Here is a 22,097-nt window from a genome sequence, read left to right as displayed (position 1 = left end):
TATTATCCCAATAGGATTCTAATCTGGGTGTGAGTTTTGTTTCTAAGAAGATTCCCACCATAGAAGATGAGTCAGAGTTACTCCAAGCATTAAAAGCAGCCCACTCCCAATGCTTTTCTTTTAGAATGTTTTCAGAGGGAAAAGAAGCCTCTAATGGGTTCTCCCATAGCATTCTCATTGCCAGGCCAATCAGGCTATTCCTAACACCTCTTAACCAACCGATTTTGTGGAAGGCATCAGATTTATGATGAGAGTTCAGATGTCGTTCACAACCTGCACCAATATAAAATCGGACGCAACTTGGGGACATCAATAATAGCTTTCCTACCCAAATCATATCTAAGTGGCTTAAGAGGGGTGCTTTGTGGGAGATTGGTAATGCTACGGAGGAACTTATTTTCAGAAAGAGTTAAAGGAGCTGCTTTCTCAAACCCCCATAATTTGGCACCATAAAGCGCGGAGCTAACAGCTTTAGATTCATTAACTTGGAGGACTGGCCTAATTGGTTTTGTTAGAGACCTTTTATGCTCCAGACTTAAAGCTCCCGTAACTTGTCGATGTTTCAGGGCTGCTATCTATATGGCAGTCCCACTTAAGGTTCTTCTTTAACTGTATACCCAAATAGGTAAAAGCCCTGACCAGTTCAAGTGTTTGTTTATTCATAAAAACCCTCCCCTTAAAACTTCGATGCAGATTAAAAGCCATTAATTTCATTTTTGACACATTCACTTCCAGGCCTCGAGCAGCACAAAAATCTTCAAAAATTGATAGAGCTCGCTGGAGGCCATTAGGAGTCTTGGAAATAATTAATGTGTCATCTGCAAACATTAAAATCGGAATTTTTACACCTGCTAGAGAAGGGGCATCTGTATTCACTGGCAACAAACGGTCCACTATTCCATTAATATACAAAGAGAATAACGTTGGTGCCATGGCACAGCCTTGCCGTACCCCTCGTTCAACCAGAACTTGGTGGTGACCCTACCCTGCCCACCCCAGCGGATTCTAGCATGATTGCTCACGTGTAGCCTCATTACGAAGGTTAGGATGTTGTCCGAAAGTCCTAATTCCCTCAACGTCACCCATAACCGGGAACGGGGGACAAGGTCAAAAGCTGAACGTAGATCAACAAAGGAAGCGTAAAGGCTGCCCTTGCCCAATGTCACAGTCTTCCACTATAAAAGAATAAAATGAATGACTTGATCAATGGTGCTAGTGTATTTACGGAAACCCTCTTGGAAAGGGGACAATATACAATTCTCTTCAATCCAGTCTAAGATATTGTTCAGGATCAACCTCCCAACTACCTTCTGAATCGTATCTATCAAGCTGATAGGTCTGTAATTCCCCGTTTGAGTTTTATCTCCTTTTGTATATACTGGAATTATCACGGCCCCTTTCCAGGAAACCGGGATCGGGCACCCTGGGCTGTTGCATTTGCCATCAACAAGATGTATCTACCCCATCGTATTTTGTCGTAGAGGAACACATCCGCAGGGACACCATCGGGTCCTGGCGCTCTACCTCCAGCAACTGCACTAAGAGCTGCTAAAACTTCTTTGTCATTAAAAGCCTCATCAGTATAAAAAACATAACTAACTTCTTCCATTTGATCATCTAAAGGGTTACGCGCATATTGGGGCCTAAAGTAATTAACCCATCCTTCATGAGAGACATGACTTAGGGGATGATCAGGTTGACCCCCTCTGCCTCACTTAATGATATTCCAGAATAATTTGGTATTATTTTGCAAACTAGATTCTTTTAGGTCCTGCCATCTAAGCTCATCCCATAGGCACTTGGCTTTATGGATAGCTTTTATGTATTCATATCTTGCAGTACGGACAGTACCCATTTCCCCAACCCTGATAGCATTGCCAAGGGCAATTCTTGCTTGCATAAATTCATTGTTATATCACCGAAAGGGTTTGGAGTCAGCTAGTTTCTGGCTTCTATGGCGCTTAATAAAGTGGCTACTTGTACATCTTCTCCTCTTTGGCCTCCTGGTTCTGGTCCTTCTGGTCTACTTCATTCTACTTATTCTCCTGGTTTTACTGATCCTCCTCTTTGTCTTGGGCATGCTGGGCCTTATGTCCTTGGGGTCTCAGTCATCCTGGTCGACTGTGGTTTTTGGCTGCCTGATCCTCCAGGTTTTTCCCATGGTCCTCCTGCTATTGCTTTCTCGTCATTATCTTGGAAATCCAGTTCCTTGTGTTCCTAATCCTGCTAGTGATCTTGGTCCTCCTCCTGCTCCTCCATTCAGTTGTACTGAACTTTTTGGAGAGTCTTGTTCCCTTGTCCTCCTCTTCTGTTTGACCTCCCTTTCACCCTCCTGTTTCTCCCTGTTCATCCTACAGGTCCTCTAGTTATCTTCCTGCTTCTCCAAGTGATCCACACTCCACTAATGTAGTCTCATCCAAAGTCAGCAAAATACACCCTCAAGCCAAAGGGCACACTTAGATGTAGCATGGGTGGATGAACACTATTGGAAATACATTTTCCCCTTTTTTCCTGTTAGATAGTAAAATACAGACATAATTGGGGTGCTCCTCTAAAACCTGGATCCATGTATGCGCCGCTACATCTGTTTCACTATTAACAGTTGTGGACCAGGATTGCTCAATGTCCCTCTTGCACCCCTGCACACTGTGAACCATGGGAGTACAGAGGAGCCTAAAAGGATAGTGTTTGCTTATGAGAATCAAAGGCAACGTGGAGGCAGGAGCTGCAACACAGAAGATGGGTGACGACTAAAAGCAGTTTTAGGAACACATTTAGCTACACAGATGCTAATGAGGAGAATGATCACCTGCAATTAAGGCTCGTAAGACTCATTGGGGGAACAACCTCAAATGACGTATATGTTCAATATGCCATACAACAAAATTCGGTCATGTTTTTATGTTTGTAGCTGGTATTCAAATTTTTATTACAAGTGGAGACTGTCCAAAGAAGGACTTGTAAGGAAATTTGAACATCCTGTCCTTTTAACTGTAAGTGCTCAGACCTAGCAGAAACTGTTCCACTTTGGGCCTCAACATTAATCTACAATTCTCAAGCCTTAAAAATAATAGTTCTGTGGAAATGAAAATTGGCAGATTGGAGACGTAATGATTCTAATAGTGTGTCCACCAAGGTCTACGTCACTCTTGCCTTTTCAGCTAATACAGTTCGCACGTCTCTAACTACGGACTCTTTCCTTTGCTAATATTTGTTTTTATAGCAACTAAAAGTAGTATTCTATAATTCCAACACATTATTGATTACCAACATGATAAATTTCCAGTGCTCCTCTCAAGACTTCACTGTTTTACCTGTATGTTCGGTCACCAGGAGTGCAATGCAAAGTCATTGGGCTCCTTAGTGAAGGTCATTTGTAAATTTACTTGTATTTCACAGGGTGTAAGCAGCCTCTCAGACTAGAGAAAATGCAATGGCACACTGTTTGTTATAAGAGGTCACTAGGGCTTTAGTAAGCCCAATTACTGCTTGGGACCTATGTCAGGGCTCTAGTGACTGACGATCTGCTGTTTTGTTATGATTAACACATCAAGATAGAGCAACAGTATGCTCAATTTCACTTCTATAACCAATTTTACTTACCCAGTATCACAACAACAGGTGAAGCACATTTCAGCACTGTTGATGTTTATTTAAATTCTAGCACAATTGCTTCGGTACACATTTCTCCTTTATTAATCCCGATTTCATATGTAACAAATACAAATGTGCATTTTGCTTCTCTGGCTGCCTTCATGGATTGTGTACTAATCACAATTGAGCTGGTTCAGTATTTGGAATTAATGTTGGAAAACTATAGTCCCTGTAATCCAAAACAATACACCAGCTCAAAACTGAAATAATTACCAGGCGTGAATGTGTCAAATAGTTGGGAATTACTGTCCAAATTGGTGTGGTGGTTCTATTTCCCAGGGGTATCTAAGGGGCAAACTTGGAATCATACATTTTTCCTACATCCCAAAATGTCTGATACCCACAACATTGGTACTGTTGGGAGTGGAATGCCAATATGTTGGCCCAATGTACACATGATGGAGGCCTGAACCATCTCACAACTCCACCTGTGGTGTAACTAACTCACCAATGGAATCCTGTAGTTCTGTATTCAACCCTCATTTCTCAATAATGTAGTGTTTCATTGCAGCTAATCTCTCATTATAGGATACAGTGTTCCTCATGAGTGGATCATTTGGGATTGGTTGAAGTGGCAAGCATGGACAGCAAATAAAGGTCACACTCACCGTGAGCAAACAAAATGCCATATCAGCAGGCAGCTTGGGCTGGAGCCTTTCAACTTCATTGACCAACCAAGGAAGCTCCTTATCTAGTTGCTCCTCTGGCAGAACAGAGGCCAAATTTCCCAGAGTGGTGATGACCTGCCCCCAGACCTGTTAAGATAAATTACACCAGGTTTTCAGTTCCACACACTAGACATTAACTACTAAGAAAAGATGAGCCACATGTGGAAGTAGAGGGTTCCCCGGAGAGGCAGCTGCACTTGACATCTGTTCACTAGGAAGTGATTCTGTCATGCAAAGGCGGTGGTTTGTTTCACTGGCAGAATATTCCAATAGACAAAACTGATTCTCTAAAATAGAAATGTTATCCATGAATTTGTTTCGCTCTTGTCTTATTTGGATGAGGGTTACCCACCCACTCTCTCTATTTTCTCCCTCTGCCCAGCTCTTTAAAAAAAATATATTTCCCCTGCCTCCTATATATGGACAGGTTGTGGTAGACATAGAAAATACACTACTGCAGCTGCGATTTTATTAAATTGCCCTAGAATCTAATTCTGTCACTTTCTTTTTCAAAAATACTTATTACACTTACTGTTCCCTAATACTTAAGTATTATAGCATGGTTTAGCTTGGATTTTATTTTATATATCTGACCTGATAGGAATTTGATACTTGGTCGGGTACAATAAAGGTTTTTACACATTTTATTCAGCTACATAAATAGAGATCACAAGTCTGGGTCAAGAGAATTAATTTCATATTGTTTTGTATTTCATCAAATGAAGTATATATGCAAAGGCAGAGGTAGTCAATGTGTATGCATCAGTTATCTCACAAAACGTAACAGCTCTAAACCTTCATCCACTGCACTCTGTTCCTTCCCCACTTTACCAACTCACCTCCTGCAGACTGGGGATGGTTTCAAGAAGAAATACCTTACAGGTTGAGTAGGCTTCAAAGAAAAGTGTGACTAGAGGAGTGTCTACACTGGAAGCAAACTGGCCTGATAACATCTCAATGACTGCACAAAAATAAAAAAATTACAGTTAAGTTCAAAGGCTTAAGTGTTGCATTAATCTACACATGTACCACCTTGTCTGGTAGTGCATAGGACATACTGAGGAAAAACAGTGCAATGTTTCTGCTGATAGGAAATTATTTTTTAGCAGGTATTAGACTCAATTCACATAGGTATTCTCTGACTCTCATAGATACTGTAATGGTATACATTTCGATCATGCATCCTATTGCACTTTTGAAGCATTCTAGACAATATATGGTAATAATTCCACATTACTGCATCTCATTGTATTGAACTAAAATGAAGGAAAGGCAGAATATGTGTCACCAGAGTACTTTTTACATTCAATTAGCAACAAAGCATTTAGTTTGTACAGTTTTGTTGTTTATGAAATAAGAGTGGAGAAATCGGATTTTGCACAACTTATTACTGTATGACGATATTTGCCCTCTTGGCAAAATAAAAAAAACTATGTAAAAATATAAAAGATGATGCATCCGAGCATTCCTTATCAGTAATTTTGTGAATCATTTCATGTGGTTAACAAAGAAGTGCTGGTTCAGATATCACCAGAGTAAAAAGTGGTGTAATGATTTTGCACTATTCTGCTAATCAGGCAGGAAGACACTACACTGGTTTTAATCTCACATCTAAATAAACACTGATTCATTCAATTTCCTATATTAAGCATAGCAAAACGTGTGAAATCACATTGCCCCTTTTTCTGTCCTAATATTGAAAATGTTTAGTTGGGAGCAAATCTTTCTTCCTGCATTCTTTATTTTTCAAGAGGCAAAAATGGTAAAAATATGTTTACTCCATGATTTGCACCAGTCTAAATCTTTACTTAACACGGTGACTAGTTTGCAATTGTGCGAGCTCTAGGTTGCAACAAGATGTCTGTGCCATTGAAGTGAACAATTACCTCTGGGAAATGATGTACAATTTCTACAGGTTTTAATGCTTCACTTCCTAGGGAGGTAAGTTCACAACATAAGGCCTGATTCAGGCTGTGGCAGATGGGTATCCCATCACAAACGTGATGGGATAGCCCGGCCCTCTTATTACACATACAATAGGATACAACTTGTCCACCAAACTCTAAATCAAGCCCTTCGTTTTTTATTACTGAAAAGAATAGGGTTTTTCCCGGAGGTGCACTATACAGACTAGAGATGTGTTCCAGTCATTACATGGCAAACTTGACACAGCAGCTCAGCATGCCAGTTCAATTGGCAAATGTACTAGAAAGTAGTGGAGTTACACATTATGCAGACCATTGTTGCAGTTGAGTTCTGATTTGTGCCACAAATGAAAGTTTAGTGCAGATAAGTAATCAGTTGTTGAAAACAATGGGATGAATAGGGACTGTTATTCTCTGCACCAATCAGACATACGAAATTGCATCTCTTTGCATGAAGGGTGCTCTCAGGAAATGTTACAAAAGTGAACTTAATAATGGTGTCCTCTCCCAACACTCTCCCAACCATCAAACCGAACGCGACCGCTCCACCAGCGCAGGTGCACACCAAGACTAAACCAATATTTCTGGTTGATTGTAGAAGCAGTCTTCATTACAGGAAAGAGCGTTCTGAGAATCAGATCTAGAGATGGTTCCATTTCCGGTCCTGTAAGAGAAAATAGGATAAACAATATTAATTAAACTAAACACTAATACCAACTTAAGATGATGAGTGTGCTGCAAAGGTGGTGTTGGTCATGAAACATATTGTAAAAAAATCTTGATGCATGGCTTTGTATATTTTCCACCCAGCAGAACATAAAACGTAATGCAATAAGCGGAAAAGAACGTTTCAAATTGTCTTTTCCCAGGATTCATTTGCACCTTTTTATGACGGTGATGAAGGAGTTCGGCATTATAGCAGAGTTGCTGCATTTACAGAAATTCTAAATCCTTGTACAAATAAAGGCTTAATAGTTAAGTAGCTGGTTGGTGTAGAGCTGTTTCTGTTTTTAACAGTTTTTCCTCAAGAGACATAATGAAACAAAACCTGTAAGGGACATCTGGTACTGGTATGTGGTGCTAAAATGTGAAATTACTAAATTTCAACAAATCTAAAACAATATGTATCATTTGAACATAATAACCAAAATAGCAGCAATACATTTGCATCTTTCAAAAGTGGCTGTCAGTGGACCTGTATTTAAGATGCAACCATTCACTTCTAAGGCCTCTTGCTGGAGTTCCATATTTTGAAGCCTTCTGATGGCATTAGCACGGAGATGCTTGTTTCTTTAATTAGCACTGTACAGAAAGTAATCGTTTTGGAGCTTATTTGAATTACCATTATGACATGGGGTTGCAACACATAGTGGTGCTGTTGTATTTCCTTCCAATTAATTGTCACTTCCTTAAAAAATTAATTGTTTTAACTATGCGGGCTGAAATGGCAAAGGCATGGGCATGGGACTCTATTCTGAATGCCACAATCAGTTTGAAATATATGTAGAAAATAATTTAAATATACCCTGTGGCTTCTTTCCACTTTCAATTTGTATTGTATATGCAATGCTAGTGATTGATCCATTCTCAATCACCACTGTAAAATGCATAAATTCACCATACTGTTATGGGTTTTGTACAAAATGTAGAAATACTTTAAACAAGCAATGGAGTAAGGGAACTGAAAGAACAATGGAGTAAGGGAACTGAAAGAACATGTTGCCACATGCTTCAGAGCCCACTCTGTGTATTTTAGTGTTGTGATGACATGAGCCATAGACAGATAAAACTATTTGCAGACAGACCTAAAATGAATGTAGAATCCGGTAGACTGCCACAGAGCACAGTGTTTGATAACAACATAGCATTTTTTCAAATTACCGTATTGAATTGTCATTTGATGAATGGCCCAAAAAACAATCTCCTCTGGAATAGAAGGCACCGTAAACAGATTTACAATCTTAGAAGATATTGACTGTGGTATCCACTTGGTAAGAGAAATTTGACACATTAAAGCCATCCTTTCAACTTCAGGCGAATTCTCCTAAATATGCAGAAATAGGAAATATTGGTAATTTGAAACATTTGTGACGAACAAGAGGAGAAAAACAAATCCAAAACAAGTATTAAGTACCATGGATCAGGTATAGAGTGAACATTGTGAATACAGGAGATGCTTGAACAAATCAATAACGGCTTGATTATGAGTTTGGTGGATGGGATACGCCGTCACAAACGTGACGGATATCCCGTCCGCCATATTACATGTTCCAACTATAGGATATAATGGAATTGTAATACGGAGGTCGGGATATCCCTCACGTTTGTTATGGAGTAAACCTGTCCTCCAAACTCCTAATCAGGCCCTAAGACTCAATTATCAATAAGATAGAAGCGGAGCAAATAACAACAATGTAATCACTCCTTGAAATAGACAAAGTAGAACCAGCAGTTACCAAAACAGATAAGGCTGTAGTCTGAGATTTCTTGACCCCTAGCAGCAAGAAAGTTTACAGGATAAAAATGGGTCATAATAAAATTATAAATATATTGGTACCCCCAATGAATGAATACATAAGTCCATCAAAATATCAGAAATTCTTGTCTTTTCTTAATTTCACATCAAAAAGGCTTTTCTTTTTTTATAAATGAATGTCTTTCTGCACTGCAGAGGTATCCAAAAGTGACTGATACCATTTAGGATGTGCACCAAGTGTATTGCTTGGTACAGGCTGAGAGGTGCGAGCTATTCAACCCAGTCGCTTTCTGTATTGGCATGGGGCATATATCATCAGAAATAATTAATTCTATTTTACTATTCTCTAGACCTGGATTACCTTAGTGTTTTATACTTATAAAATATCTGTACTAGGGGTATGAGTTTGTGAAATATTTAACCTCTTTTCAACACAATACTGGCCTTAGAGACTGCAATATCTTTTTGAGCGGAACAAAAGGTAAACTGGCTTTAAAAACACTGAATGATTATATTTACAAATATTTTACCTATTTTAAGTCTAACACAAATGTATTTTAAACACTCTTATTAGGATGGACTGTCTTAGATAAAAATACATGGAAATACATGATAAAGCACAATGTCAATAAATCAACAGTACTGTAATGGTATAATACATTAACTACATGCTAATAACAATGTGGTGTGTTACGAAATAGGTCTACAGTTGTTTCATCTCCTTGTGTATCTTGATAAAAACATGACCTTGCTAGTGAAGTCCTGAAGTCTCAGAGGCCAGAGAGGGTGCAACAGTGAAAGATGTGTGGCACTTCCAAGCTGCTGTTCTGTTTTGTACTGCCAGCATATCTAAACACATTTGGAGGTGGGTATATTACTTAACTTCATTTTCACGGGGATGACTGGGTTTCTGAGACTCTCCGTAGCACCTCCCAAAGTGTGCCTCGGTAGGCGTGCTACCTTTCCACCGCTTCCCTTAGAGTTAGACATCTTCTGCGATCCAGTTTGCCTTTGCCAGTGCTTAGTAATTTGACAGAAAGACCTGGACAAAAGTGTTCCCTCATTTGTATGGGCCCTAGCCTCCTAGCAAATGGTGTAATGCGTCTTGACACAGTGTGGGGGGTGAAATGGGTGCAAGTACAATGCTTGTTACAAAAGGCCCAGCACATGCCTTGGCAGAATCTGCTGCAAAACAAACACCACCTAACTCCTGTGGTTTTTGCCAATGTAGTCCATGATTTTAAATGAGTGCAGCCCCGAACTCTCATCCCCTTTCTTACTCTCTCTTCTCTCAGTTTCTCACACACATAAACAACTACACACACAAACCAGTACAGACTTGCACACACATTTCTGTGTGCAAATCTGGTACTAAAATAGGCAATTCATTCTACAAAATACAAATCAAGAGCTTTACCTTTGAATCTATTAGTTTGTTATATATGGATTGACTCTATTTTGTGTTCTCAGCCCTTGCCTACCTGTGGAATGTAAAGAAGAATCTGATTCTCGGTGTTACAATATTGCTACCTTTGCTAAGATATTTCAGAAGTTCTTTAGGAGTGAAAATATGGAATTTGGGGCCTGATTTTGTATTTTACAGGCAAAGCAGTGTCCTCCAGGGTGTCAGAGGACATTGCGTCCGCCACCCCAATGGTATTTGAGTTGTTATGTTTCAAGCTGACCTCTTGCCCAGCGATCATCTCTGTACTTTGAAAGGAACCACTGTCACAGCTGTTTCCATCAAGGTACAAAAGGTTTGGTGGATGGCCATCCTCGGTTTGACAGCAGTTCACCAACTATTTAACTTTTTTTTTCAGAAACCCATGAAGTGGCAGTTTCTGAAAAACAAAAGATTCATGACTTCCACACTCTGGGAGTTTTCTCCCAAGGTGTGGAGATCATTATTGTTTTTTTCCTGTCCCTCATAGACAAGTTTTTTTGCAGTGATTGGCAAAAGAAAATGATTCTAGGCTTTGGTCGACTGAGCCATCAAGAAATCCACTGATTGGAAAGTTGTAGTCTGCCCACCTGTAAATAAGGCAGGTGGACAAAAGCTTGGAGGGCAGGGTACTCTGTCATATTTGCAACGGTATAACCTGTACGCCAACCTCTAAATCAGGGGCCTAATGTTTGTTATAGTCTTATTAAAGGCTCTGCAAAATATATAAAGAGGTGAAACAATCATAGACCGGCGTTGAAATCCACCGGTTTCTCTCCTAGATATATATTGAGCATCATATTGTTACAAAGAAATATTTACTTTGATGAATGCTCATTTACTTTTTAATTGATCTATGTATTTACAGCTTTCTGTTGTCGTTAGTTGTAAAATAAACCTCTCTTTCTTTTACTGTCAATGTGCAGAAAAAATAGAGTGGATAACATTTGAGATGTTATGACTTTTTCCATTTGACCAGATTAATGTTTTTCTATTGTTTAAGGTGTGTTAGATGTATTCGTAATTCAAAACCTCTGAACACAATATGCAAAAAATGTATTTAATAGTTACAAAAATCACAACCAAGTATACCATTATTTTGCAATAGAATCAGAGATAAAGCAGAACAGTTTTATTGTTGCATTTTTTATGGGTATCGGTGTGGGATGTTGTGTTTATGTTTGAGATAAGCTGTATAGAGTAAAGTTTGTGAGACTTATGATTTGGCGGGTATTGAGAGTGACAGTGGTGGTGCAGGAGTTGTTGGTCAGTATGTAGGTATAAATTATAGGATGTATGGTCTGGGGGTTAGAATTTACAACAAGGCAGTTGATTTATTTGAGGGTAACATAGGGAGGGCACTGCGCTCAACCAGGAGTAACCTTGAATTCTGGGCCTCCATGCCTTTGTCGGTTGCGGGGCGTGTGGCATTATTAAAAATTATAACCCTCCCCCGTTTACTCTATTACTTTGTTACCCTGCCGATTTGGATACCTGGAAAGTGCTTTGCCCAATGCAACTCCATGGTTTCGAGCTTCCTGTGGGGAACGGGACGAAGAAGAGTGTCTCTGCCGACCATGATGCTCCCGCGTTGGGAGGGAGGCTTTGCAGTGCCGGATTTGAGGGTTACTACAATGCAGCCCATTTCCAATGGCTCACACAACGGCTGGCAGGGAAGCTGGGAATGGAGACAAACCAGAGAAGAAGGGACCTAGAGCTTCGTCACTTGAGTCGGATTTTGCTACCGTTCCCGATGCGGGAACGCGAGGTATCCAGGGATCTATGGGTCCTGAGGCAATGTTGGTATAGGGCTATATGACGCAATAAAGGGAGCCCGGCATATACCCCTGAGATCCCGGTGTGGTTCTGTGAGGAGCTCACCCATGGAGGAGATTGACAGCGGCTACATGACTGGGAGGAATCGGGGATCTCCTCCATTGGAGATCTGTATAAAGATGGTGCACTTTTACCATTTCAAGACCTCATGCAGAGGCACGAACTTTCTGCTCAGGACTTTCTCTTGCACGCGGGATTAACCGCTGCTCTGCGCAAGCACTGGAAAAAAGGGTTAGAGAAACCACGGGCCTTACTTCCCTGCCAATATGTGGTCACCTCTGTAGGTAGGATCAAGGCGGTGACGTGCTTGTATCGGAGGTTGACGCAGGGCTTGAAGACACCTCTGGAGGGACTGCGTATTAAGTGGGAAACTGACCTGGGAACGCCTATAGAGGAGAAACCTTGTGAATTGTTAATGGAACGGGCCTGGAAATGTTCCCGAAACGCGAGATTTAAACTTATTCAATTTTATGTGTTTCATCGGGCATATCTTACACCTCACAAAATTAATGAGTTTTTTGGCTCCCACGCTACCTGCCCACGATGCAGACTGGAGGGTGCGGTATGCATACACATGTTCTGGGATTGTCCGCTGCTTCGTGGATTCTGGGGAGAGGTACTGGCCAAACTGACGGAGGTGACGGAGAGGGACCTGCAGAATACTCTAGGGGTGTGCCTGTTGCACTGGTTTCCCCACACTTCCCGCAACAAAACCACCAGTAAGTTCCTAGACCTGGGGTTAGTTCTAGCCAAGCGTGAAATCACTAGCCATTGGAAGGCGACCACGGCCCCTAGCGTTGCGCGCTGGCTAAGGGACTTTACTAAGTGGGAGGATTGCGAGGGGACGCTCCGCCTCCAATTAGCTCGGAGGACTGACAACAACAAATTCTGGGAGTCGGCGAGAGCCTGTGTGGCGTTGGTGGATTTGCAAAAGAATCCAACTGAGGATGATGACTGACCTCGCCGGCTATTGGTGCCCTCTTTATTATATGAGACTGCAACAACAGGTAGTGAGTTGAGAGAATGGGAGGACCGAGCGTGGAAGTGGGAGTGTCCCTCCGGCCGAGATGTGGGCTACTGACATAGGACTAGGGTGGAGTATGCAGAACACATTATGAGCATTACATGCGCGGCTAGGGAAAGCGACATGTCTGAGGGGAGGTAGGTGGTAGGGTTCGGGGGGTTAGAGGGGGGGGAGTTTGAGTTGAAGGGGGGATTTTGTTCGTTTTTATACATGCTGAAACATGGAGGCTGAAAGTGCCTGAATAGGCTAAGAGCAACACAATTTAGCCCTGTAGAACTGTGTCTCGGGTTCACTGGGATATAACTCTTGCTATTAGAAAGGCCTCACTCTATATGTGAAACAAATGGATGGACTAACACAGACTTGGCGGGGCGAGGCAAAATCTGGATGGGGACACAATTATTGGTCAAGTGTTGCGAGACTAAGGTAATGAAGTTGCATGTATCGGTGAATTGTTTGTGCATTGCATGAAAACCTAATAAAATATGTTTTCAAAAAAAATAAAAAACTTATAGGATGTCTGGTGCAGGTGTTAATGTAGGGCACCGAAGGAGGAGGAATGTAGGTACAGAAGTAAGAGAGACTTAAAGAGTAGGAAGTGGCGTGTTTCCTATTGGTGGATTAAAAGCAATGGTCTCTAACAAATCAATCACATGTTACTAGTAGCTCGCACTCTGCCATTGAGTAGCTCACATATGATAATTGCCTGTCAACAAGCTTGAGAATATACAGGTGCCCACCTGGTAACACAGCTATTTAAAACACAGCTCCCGTTCCTATGATTTACTCAAACGCTGACAGTGCTTGAGGATGCAGACTACCCTTTTCTGAAAATAATTTCTTCTTTTTCTACTTCTTTCTAGCCTCTTTTTACATGTCTTTCTGTTTTCCTTGCTTTTATGTCTCTCTTTCATTTCTCAATGTATTTTACTCTCTCTTTCTTGCTGTCCTCTTTCGTTATTTTTCCCTCTTTCCCGCTTCCCCCCTATTTGTTTACACTATCTCTTTCCTTCCCTCCTTTGTTGTGCATTCTTTTTCAGTTCTCTTTCTTTTTTTCTTTTTGGCTTAATATTCTAATAGATATTTTTCTTTCTTTTTTTCTCATTTTACCTTTTTTTCAATTTTTGCTCCATTTTCCAGTTCTTTGTATCTTTCTTACTATTTCTTTCTTCTCTTTTTCAATCTTGTGTCTCTCAGTAATTCTTTCCTTTCTTCTTTCATTTTTTCTTTTTTCTCCAATTTCTGGTTTTCTCTTTTCTTCGTTTATTATTCTTTCTTCTACTCTTACTTAATTTTCCTCCCTCTCCTTCTTTTCTTTTGTCCTATCTCCATCTTTCTAAATGTTTTTCTTTCTCTGGTTGTTTCCTTCTCTCCCTTCTTTTTTTCAGTCTTATCTGTTTTCTCTGCCTTCATCTTCCCTCCTCTGTTATTCTTTTTCTGTATTTCTCCTTTTGGTGTTTTTACTTATTGTTCTGTTTCTTTCTTTTGCTCCTTTCTTCATCCACAAGGATCTTTTCTTAATTCCACCTCTGACCTGATCTTCTCCCTTCTTTTGTCTTCTACTTTTTTCTCTTATTTTTTTTCTTTCTTTCCTTCCATTGTTTTCTCGCTGTCTTTTTCTTTCTCTCACCTTCTTCCTTTATTCTTTCTCTGTTGTGCTCTTCATTCTTTCGCGTACTTCTTTTTTACCATGCCTTCTTTCTTCCTGTATTTTCATTCATTCCTTTCCTAGTTTGTTTCTTCGTCTTTCATGTCTTCTTAATTGCTTTCTTCCTTCATTTCCTGCATTTGACTCTTTTCTCTGGGTATTTTGTCCTCGTTGTTTTTTTCCTTTATTTTGTTATTTGTTTTCCTATATTTCTCTTTCTTTCTTTCTTTCTTTCTTTCTTTCTTTCTTTCTTTCTTTCTTTCTTTCTTTCTTTCTTTCTTTCTTTCTTTCTTTCTTTCTTTCTGTTTTTCTTTCCTGATTTCTTTCTTTATTTTGTCATTCTTTCTTTTTGTTTTATTTATCTTCCTCTTTTATACTCATCTCTCTTTCTCTCTATTTAGGTGTTTCAAGAGCAAAGGGACAACACTGATCCTCAGGGACCCCAATTGTAAACCTTTGCATTACAGCTCCTGTTCTATTAATACTTTATGCTCCCTGTATCTGGAATGAAGAACTTAAGGGTACTCTAGGGGCAGTGTTTAAGTTATTTGGTCTCTGTGTGCATTTATAAAATTCCTATATTAGACAGTAGCTCAGGGAAGGTTTGAGACTCCTGATTTAAAGAGTGTAATTGACCTCTAGGCTGCATGTGATAGGGAAAGAAGTATATGCTAGCTAGTTGAAACTGATGTCTTTTGTGATGCAGGAGTGTAGAACAGCAAACATTGGGATGTAGGTTTCATGTACGATGTAGGTAGTGAAGGTGTGGTATGGAAGTGCAGTGTAGATGCAGGTTATAGTTTAGCTGGTGGTGTCAGATTTCCCTACAAAAGTATGAGAGTGTCATGCTTACCCTAATGTGCATTGCATAATGATGTTCAGTACACTCATTTTCTACAGGCAGACCATTTAAGGCACACTATTTCTTTCTTCCTCAGGACACACCCTAATATCAATATAATAATTCATCACTATCAACTCTAAAGTACTACTACACCAAACTAAAGGACCTGGAATGATAAAAAACATAACATTCAAACACTAGATAACAAAAAATTAACTGTTGTCTTTTGAGTGCTAACAGCAGAGAAGCTCCTTACTAAAACTTTTAAAAGGGAATAATTGAATATTGCACCCACAATAGTATCAGAGATGGTAGTTAAAAAGATCAGCACATTGCATTTTACTCCTTCCTAAAGAATTCTTAATGGAAATACATGAGAAACCGGTGTGTACATAACAAAACTGTTTTAACATGCCATATTTTATAGTTAATTACTTTTTTATCTGTACAATGGTTTTAATTAACTATGCACTTTACAAATAAAACGGACTTACTTAAACTTACTTAGTTAATAAGACCATTGTAAAAATAATGTGTATGGATACAGTGTTACGTTAAGTGTTTGCAGTTTAATTGAAATAGAAATACTATGGCTGAATTTCAAACTCTGTGAAATCAAATATAACTTCTTGCTGCAGACACAGCTGAACTAGCACCTAATCTATCATATAGGTCCATCTGACATAATGTTATGACACAGTTGCAGCTGACAGCCCTTAATTTATTAAATCTGTCATCCTTTGTCAAATTCTATTGAAGGTGTTGTACCTGAATAGCATGGTCAGAATATTGACTGACATAATACTCTGTACTAAACATTGTTCATAAACATTATTGCCACATTTAGGACATGATTTTTATGTCAAATGATCGACTATTTTTAAATTTTATTAGAATTACATAGCAGCAAAGTAAATAATACATAACTGAACACATACATCAAGACTTCCACCATTGCCCATTTTAAGCCCCAATCCTAACCAATGCCCTCGACATCAAGTTAACATGAGGTACAAACTATATGATAGATAATAGACTTAATTACCTCGTCATATACTCCCTCACGGATGTACGTGTTACGACGTGTGGTATTACCACGCGTACCGTTACAACGCGTCTTTTACAACGCAAGTCGTTACCACGACTTGCGCTGTAGGGGTGCGGACTTAGGAATAGTTTAATTTACTATTCCAACACCAGCCTATGTACAGTAGGGAAGGTGTTGGACTAGTAAATCTACTATTCCTTGTCCTTTAGCGCCCTCCAGCACAAGTCGTGGTTACGACTTGCGTTCTGAAATACGCGTTGTAACGGTACTGCGGGGTAACGTCCGTGTCGTAAAGCATGTTCCCCCTCCCTCACCACCCCCCAAATCATTAACCCTAATCTCCTTTTTCTATATCCTTTAACAGGATATAAACTGTATTCCATGTGGTACTCATTGAGAAACTTGGCCCGCCACATCTCAAAGGGCGGAGCCTCTTGCTGTAGCTAAAGTGAGGCAATTGCCAACTGAGCAACCACCGTGGCCATAAAAATAGGATAACGGTGTTCATATAGTAGCTGCCCCTGGCGGAAATCTTCCCCAATACCAAGCAACATCATAGACTGAGAAATTTTAACACAGTCCCCGGTTATTTCTGACAAAAACCTCTCTATAGATTCTTTCAGAGTGTCCAATACCGCACATGCAAAAAACACGTGCACAATGTCTGCACTATCCTTTCCACAGAGGCAACACTTCCCACCATGCTGACCCCCCCCACTTCATCATTTTAAGAGGGGTATGATACAAATTTAATAACATTTTATAATGAGGACTTTTAAGGCTGGCTGCAGGAAAGATCCTCCCTGTCAAATCAATGGATTTTTCCAATGAGATTTCAGGGTTCCCCAACCATGTTCTCTATCTCATATTATATTTTTCTAGATCATCCGTTCTGCCCTCTAACAGTGTTTTATAAATTAGCTCGATGTTTCCCTGCTGTCTAATAGATTCTACAATTTTAAACTTCATAATGCAAATAGGGTGTTTTCCCAGAAAGTCCCTTACTTGTAAGTATTTAAAAAATTGAGTTGTGGGTAGATGGAATTTATCCGCCAACTCCGCAAATAAGTGTAATCTCCCATCATCATGATATAAGTCGCCAAGTCAAGTAATCCCCTTCCTTCTCAAGCCTAAGGCCACCTGGTCCCAGAAGATCGGGGGCAGCACTCCTGTGGCATTAGTGGGGGTATACATGGAAAGTACTGGAATCTCGAAGCTTTTCCGTACAGTCTTCCAGACTTTAAACACAGCATTTAATACCTTGAAGTGCGTTCTTTTAAAATAACTGCTGTCCACTCTTTTGAATAGGCAATGCTTGACCTTTGACCCTAGAATCATCCGATAAATTGAGTGGGCTTTGGCCAGATTACTAATCTCTTCTCCAGTACGTAAAATACGTGCATTAACCAAAATACAGGAATAGTAATACAAAGCAAAGTCAGGGATAGACCATCCTCCTCTTTCTCAAGAAGGAGTCATATATCAAGCAGCCCTACGAGGTTTCCAAGGGGCCCACATAAACTTAGTACAGAGAGATTGTAAATATGTAAATATTGAATTTGCTTATAGGATACCTCCAGGGGCACAGCCCTAAAAAAATACATAACTTGCGGTAAGACATTCATTTTCAGAACGTTAGCTCTGCCACTAATGACAGATGGAGATTCTCCTACCTTTCAAGTGAGCATTTTACTCCCCAAATAATATCGCCCCAATTAACCTCAATGATCTCTTTAACAGAGGTACGGATCTTAATACCCAGATAGATAGCTTCCTTAACACACCTAGCATCCCCATCCATTGCTTGACTTGTACATAAAATTTGTGTTTTAGCAGTATTAAGTTTATACCCAGAAAGTGCCCCAAAAGTCTGCGCCAGGGATTCTATTTCAGGTATAGCGAGACAGGGATTACAAGTAACAATCGCTATATCATTGGCATAAACCATTACAGAATACTGTTCTTGTTGTACTTTACAGGGCAAAATCTTTCTACTTTGTTCTAGCCTAAGAATAAAAGGGTTAATATACAGCGCAGATAAAAGTGGTGAACAAGGACAGCCTTGTCGTGTGCCTCTAGAAATCGCGATGGTCTCTGAGTAATATCCCATTGAGCAAATTTTCACTGAGGGGAGATGATAAAGGGCGTTTAAAGCACGTATATAGCCCTGCCTGAAACCCATGTGTTGCAGTCCCCATGAGAGGAAATGCCACAAAACCCGGTCAAGCGCCTTTTCGGCATTGAGTAAAATCAGGCCAAGTTCTCGAGATTCTACCTGTACGATATCTTGGAGAGTAATTACTCTACGCACATGGTCTACGGTCCCTCTCCCAGGTATAAAGCTGTGTTGTTTTAACAATACTATTGATGGTATAATTTTTGCCAACCTGGTGGCCAAGATTTTTGCATAGATTTTACCGTCGGCATTAAGAAGAGAGATTGGATGATAAGACCCCGGTAATTCAGATGGTTTCCACTTTTTCTTCAACACACAAATATTGGCCTCGGACCAGGTTCGTGGAATCTCCCCTTTTTGTGAAGTTTGATAAACTTTAAGCATATCATTTTTTATCTCCTGAAAAAAGATCTTAAATACTTCCAAGGGGAGTCTGTCTGGTCCCGCAGCTTTCCCTACTGCAAGAGAATTTATGGCCTGCTCTAATTCCCCCATCCTAATAGGTTCAACATCCGTTTGAGCCAATTGGCCCCATAAAGTGGCTGGAAGTCCCATATCTGTCAGAGAAAGGCCCCCAGTATCGTTCTCTGTATATAATTCTGTATAAAAATCATGAAACACTATAAGAATTTCCTAGGGATCAGACACAATAACCCCATCCATTCTTTATTCGTCCTCTTATATTTGCAATTTCTAGGCTAAACATCGGCCCGTGGCCTCGCCATACTCGTGACACTCTTTTCTATATTTTTGATATTTTATGGTGCTCTCCTTGCTCCATTCTAGATTAATTTTGGCCTTACATCTCGCTAGATTATTCTGAAGTGGTGTGGTGTTATATCCTGCAGCTAACCCGTTAACTAATTCCTCTTCGGCAATCTTAAGCTCATCATAAAAAACCTGCAATGCCTGTTTCACTAATTTAAATTTTAAATACCCAAGGCTCTGTGTTTCCCCTCTAAATCCAGCTTTGGATGTATCCCATACAGTCCCTCAGGACGCGGAGTGTCTATTAATTTGCAAAAATTCCTTTATCCACACCGTCATGTGGTCAATACATTTTTTATCCATCAAATGCTTCCTGTCAAATGTAAACGTTCTCGGGGCTACACACCGAGCAAGTGCCGGGATTTCAACTACCACAAGTGCATGGTCCAAGGTCACCCTTGGGTATACACAGATTTTCAGCCCAGTAAACACTGATGTAGGTACAAAACAATAATCAAGATGTACAAGCCTGTTGTGGGGCTGTGAATAAAATGTATATCCTGGGTCTTGCCTATGCAAGCAGTTCAACACATCCAATAGCCCATGATCAGTTAGTAATTGAAATAGAGCCTTGATGATCCGGGGTTTCCTACCTTTATAGTTTCGCCTCCAATTTTGAAAAGCGTCAGAGGTCAAATTTATATTAAGATCCCCACACAAGAATAACAGAATGGGCCATGTAGCAAGCTCCCCATTCAAATATTCCAATATTGGGGCTTCATCAAGGTTAGAACCGTATATTGTACAGAGGGTAAATATACCCCCCCCCTGTCCTACATTCCACAATGGCCCAAAATCATCCCGATGTGGATACACCACATCGGGCTGAATCACCCGAAGCTCTCTGGAGACCCTCTGCCTTTTATTATAATTATTTAACCCTCACACATTCAGTGTCCATATTCGAAGGCCTAAATTTGCCATAAATTCAAGGTTGCCATACCTACAGGCCTATACGCAAATCTTTTTAACCCTCTGTACTTTTCTTTGCTGCTTTGAATCTTCCTTTTTCTTTTACTTTTGCCCTCCTCTTTACCCTCTCCACCACCCTCCCCCCAATACCACCCCTACAGCACACCCCACAGCCCCACTACCTTGAGGCTTTAGGACTGTTAGTCCTAGCGGTGACATGCTCCCTATACCTAAAAGTCCCTCCCACACCCGTGAAGTCCCCCAACAATTGAACCTAACAAAAAAAACATTAACCTACAGATCAACAGCTGGGGGGTATACAACTTCATAAACAAGAGTTATGCAAATAATTAGGCATAAGAGCACAAAAGGAAGCTGCAAATCTGATAATAATTCTATAAGCCTAATCCCTCCTTATCCTTCTTTGAGGGTTTGCAGAAACTCTTTCGCCAAAATTTCAGAGGTGAAAAACCTAGTATTCCCTTTATGGATGATTTTAAGTTTGGCTGGCTGTAGTAAGAAAGCTTGGGTCCCCTTAGTTTGAAATGGTAGAATAAACTGAGGTAATTGTCAGCGTTTCTCTACCGTCTGATGGCCGTAATCTGGCCAAACAAAAAATTCAACCCCCTTGCCAACTCTTTTCCTATCGGGACAGGCCAGATCGGAAACTGCTTCTCATGCCAAAAAAGTTGTTAAATTAAATCAGTATGGCCCTTGGTTTAGCCACTTCTGCCGACTGACCTGGCCGGGCCCGGACAGAAAAGGGAAAACGGTGAGCCCTCTGAATCCTCTGTCTGCCAGTCCCATTGAGTTCATTCTGGAAACGCCTCAGTAAACAATTCAATAATAAATTTACAAGGATCCTGTCCTTCAACCCCCTCAGGAATTTGAAAGACTCGCAGATTGTTCCGCCGAGCTCTGTTCTCCAAATCAATAAGTTTCCATAGCATATCATCCTTCACTGCACGTAAAGTCTCATTCATCGTCTTTTGTGAAGCTAGTTTATCCTCCAAATACGAAATACAGGCTTCTGCCTCGGTAATTCTTGCAGTAAACTCTGAGCAAGTCTTGGCGATACGCCGTACTGAATTTTGTAATTTACGACAGACATTCTGTGTCCTTTGGCTTTCTAATCGCGTTTCCTCCCTGTGAGTAATCACTGTTCGATATATAAGACTCAAGGATACCTCTTCTGATGGCTCTAGTGTTCTTCGCACCACAGAGGGGTCAGATTTATCCGGGGTTCTAACCATTGACTTTGGCACCGGTAAAGAGGAATTGGCAAAGTAGCAAGACTCCTCTGTCAAAGCCCTTTTATTCTGCATTGTCTGGGGGCTCCCCTCCGATGAATCCCTTTCCGTATCCTCAGGGGGTGTAGTACTATGCTCACTCAGTTCATCCCAATGTTGTGCCATATGCGTTTTCCCATTTCTCATCATCTCCTCATTGGATATATCCGAATGATCTGATAATGACAAGAACTTATCCACAAGATCCACCAACTCCGCCTCCTTCGTTAGTGAATCTAGACTGAGTGACTCTGTCCTATTAAGAGCCCCAGCCAAGCCAACCGAGCCATTTTCACTTCTAACCACAATGTTATTATCATTACAAAGCTTCTGTGGTACAACTGGTTCAGTATCTTGGCAACCCAGTTCCAGGGGTTCACCCCACTGT

The 22,097-nt window shown here is 40.5% G+C and overlaps 1 long non-coding RNA gene across 1 annotated transcript in view; it reads right to left on the bottom strand.

Annotated features, from left to right (window-relative positions):
• Window positions 1-8,133: 8,133 nt before the first annotated feature.
• LOC144798696 (uncharacterized) overlaps window positions 8,134-22,097 on the bottom strand; it is a 60,319-nt gene continuing 46,355 nt past the window's right edge. Inside the window, exon 3 of the long non-coding RNA XR_013603616.1 lies at window positions 8,134-8,291. This is a non-coding gene — a long non-coding RNA (uncharacterized LOC144798696). The remainder of the gene's footprint in view (window positions 8,292-22,097) is intronic.

The sequence above is a fragment of the Lissotriton helveticus genome, chromosome 12, assembly GCF_964261635.1.
Source record: "Lissotriton helveticus chromosome 12, aLisHel1.1, whole genome shotgun sequence".
NCBI classification, from domain to species: Eukaryota; Metazoa; Chordata; class Amphibia; order Caudata; family Salamandridae; genus Lissotriton; species Lissotriton helveticus.
Note: the sequence above shows the minus strand (reverse complement) of the source record. Positions and strands in the feature narration are given on the sequence as shown.